Source organism: Triticum dicoccoides, unplaced genomic scaffold (assembly GCF_002162155.2).
Source record: "Triticum dicoccoides isolate Atlit2015 ecotype Zavitan unplaced genomic scaffold, WEW_v2.0 scaffold14554, whole genome shotgun sequence".
Classification (NCBI taxonomy): domain Eukaryota; kingdom Viridiplantae; phylum Streptophyta; class Magnoliopsida; order Poales; family Poaceae; genus Triticum; species Triticum dicoccoides.
This window is the reverse complement of record NW_021203453.1, coordinates 5,995-9,190: the sequence shown is the minus strand read 5'-3', so window position 1 is coordinate 9,190 and position 3,196 is coordinate 5,995. Positions and strand designations below refer to the sequence as shown.

Genomic DNA, 3,196 nt, shown 5'->3' with positions numbered 1-3,196 from the left:
GTCTACTTCTTTTGGTCTTATACTGACTCTGTCTTTGGTCAGGACAACTTGGAACAACTCGTGTGTCCCTCTCAGATTCCTACAGAAGAAAGGATGCATTTTCTTTTCTATTGGATGGACAACAACATAACCACAACAATAGGTCTATCAGGTAATTGGCCATCTGTCTTTATCCATGTGTAGTTAGAACTTATATGTCAGATTGTGCAAACCACCTCGATTGTCATCTAAATATTATCACGATCTTTCTTTTTTTGTTTAGCCTAGCAAAGGTCAAATTGCTTCTTCTTTTCAAAAAGTAATTTTTGATGTCTGGAGTTTGTGCCTCCAGGATCTTGGGCTCCTACTAATCTTTTCTGAACTTTGTTAATTTTGTCAGAAGAAGCAGGAGCGAAGCAAAGGCAGGATTCCATGATGAGTTTGGAGTTTACCCTCTGTTCTTGGAAATTGAAATTGTCTCTCATGCGAGCGGCGACCTTTTCTTAGCCATGGTGAGTTTGAGGCTTACCCTCTGTTCTTGCTAGCCAAAATTGGTTTCTCATTGAATAATGTTCATCACACTGTACTCAAGAATACAAAGGAAGCTACCCAAATGTGATAGATCCTACTCTTCGGCAGCTTAAATTGAAAGATGTAGTAGCTGAACAAGACTAGGATCATGTTTACGATGCATTTTCCATCGATACAGAGGTATGAATCATTGAATCCTATGATTGACATTGTAAAAACTCTCAGTGAGCAGCCTACCTCCTGAATTAATAGTGAGAAGCCATATATTTTACTTTTAGGTGTAAAAAATAGTAAAAGATGAGGTAGCCATCTCCTACTGAATTAATAGTGAGAAGCCTACCAGCTGAATTTTATTCTTAGATGATATGAAGGATTATCGATATTTACTATTTAGGATGTATGCATATATGTTACTGGTCTTATGATATTGCTAGCAAAAGTTTCAGTGCTCTTTATGGTCGACAGTGGCATGCCGCTCCAAGCCACTCCGCTTTCCATCAATGCCGACAACCACAGCAGGGGTGGATCCAGCCGACAAGAGGCAGAGCGGCGGTCAACGGTGGTGGCCTGCTCCCAAGCTGCAGGTGAGAAGGTGACGCAACAGTGGTTGGTTTGCATAAATATTGGTCAATGCATTCTGAGAATATTTTGTGAGGTATCCTGATTGGCATATGCCGTTTCTAGCATTTGGGCATCGTGGTTGTAGCTCACAGTCGGGTAGAAAATCAGTTATGTAGCTATGCCAAATTATTTCCTTCAATATTGTAAATATTCGTGTCCATTGCTGGAAGCAAAAAACCTTTGATGGTATATGACTTAATAATCCACATGGATTCTTATACATAGGCTGTTTAATTACTACGTCCACCGTTTCTTTTCAGCTAAAGTCTTTGTCATACTGTGTACGGTGTCAATGCGAACTACCAGAGTCACATGAGGCTCACAATAAGCAGCAATATTAGTGCCACTCCTGTCCAGTGTTGATAAATTGATATTTAGCCTGTTTACCTGGCACCATCAGGTCCAAGGCAACTAGATTAGCTAACCTTAGCTGTGCATCGCTCCCGTGTTTACTCTTCTCTGGTGCTGCTATTACTCACACAATTTGGATCGGGAATACAACACTGTTTAACATTCAGTTTTGTTTTCTCAGTGCTTTGGAGAAGATGAACATGAGGCCCCAACCTGCACTGGCATAGCTAGGCAGGGGAGTATCCTTCCACTTGACATTTCCTTCTCAGTTTTGTATGTTTAATTTTTAGAGCTGTGGTTACTCTGAAAACTGAGATGTGGAGATTGCGGTATTGATCTTAGTTCAATCCATTCTATTACGTAGCCTCGCTTTGTTATCCATGATTTCCCTCATTTGATTGATTTGACACATGTTCATTCACTAGATTATAGTCTACTTCGTGTATTTAGTTCTAGGTTGTTTTGATCTAAGTGGTACTTGGATTTCTTGGCATTGTTCATTGCCTCGAGCCATGTCTGATACTGAATTTGACCATGATCCTCTTGTAGTAAATATGACTTATTTGCTCTCTATTGGAATATTTCTTTTCACATATTGCTAGCTCCTTAGGTGTAATGTTGTTTAAAATATTTGTCCTGGAGCTCCTTTGACCTGTTCTTGGTGTAGATAAACCAAAACTGCTCCTTTTAGGCCATCCAAGAGTCTTAAACGACCAACATTGTAATTAGCATATGTGGACAGTTACGCTACAATGCCCCCAATTATTTTTCAGTGATAACTCTTGCTCCAAATTTTGCTTTTCGGGAGGTGGTTGAGGTAGAGATTGTTGTGTTGTGGCAGTGCACACTACGGTGCCGGGTTGCATAGGGGCATGCCCTTTCTTAGTATTCAAATATCATGTACTAATTGTGTTTTCACTTTTTATTGCTTACTCACAGATGTCACCGGAAGCGTCATGGTTATTTCTTAAGCTCACCAAATATTTCTCTTCATATTTTGTATGTCTGACAACTTCCCATTACACAGTTCCGCTTTTGGCTGGACAAGCTGTCTACTCTCTGGTCTATTCTTAAATAGGCATGTTGGTCTTTTCTAACATAACCAGCCTGCCATTTCTATTACTCGCAGAACATTTCACTTTCTGTCAATAAGCATTTATCTCTATTCTAACTTGGTGTAAAGTAGCCTTGATGATGTGTGGAGGCGGTCTGCTCAGTGTAAGAACAAATAGTTGGTGGCTCCCATTTTTATCTCATTTCGTAAATCAGTGTAAGGTAGCCTATGTCAATATCTGAAAGTTTTTTGTGTTTGTTTATCCTCCGTAAATCAATATGTTCTTTTGATTTGTAGGACTATTAGTAAGGTTGATCATCGGCAAGTGAAAGTGCTTCGTGGATGCTTGCACGACCAAGGTGAGTGCATATGGACGAGCTGGTGACGAATCAGTTTCGCTTTTGTATTTCCTTTTGCATTGGCTTATTTGATTTCAATGTTATGGGTTCAGTGTTCATCTTGGAAAAGATCTACATCATAATTTGGTGTCTCCATTTAGGGCTAAACAGTAAAAACTATTGTTGTTTCTTGTGACGATAAACAACTTATAGTTGTTTTGGTAGCATAATTAGGTAATGATATTGTTAAAAGTTTAACTGATTTATGAGAATAGTTCCATTATTTAGTCTCACGGTCATGTTCTTCCTTCAGCGGCTTGGG

The 3,196-nt window shown here is 39.4% G+C and overlaps 1 long non-coding RNA gene across 1 annotated transcript in view; it reads left to right on the top strand.

The window, feature by feature from the left end:
• The first annotated feature begins 2,518 nt into the window (after positions 1-2,518).
• LOC119343904 overlaps positions 2,519-3,196 on the top strand; it is a 2,999-nt gene continuing 2,321 nt past the window's right edge. The window contains exons 1-2 of the long non-coding RNA XR_005166327.1: positions 2,519-2,752; positions 2,834-2,895. This is a non-coding gene — a long non-coding RNA (uncharacterized LOC119343904). The remainder of the gene's footprint in view (positions 2,753-2,833; positions 2,896-3,196) is intronic.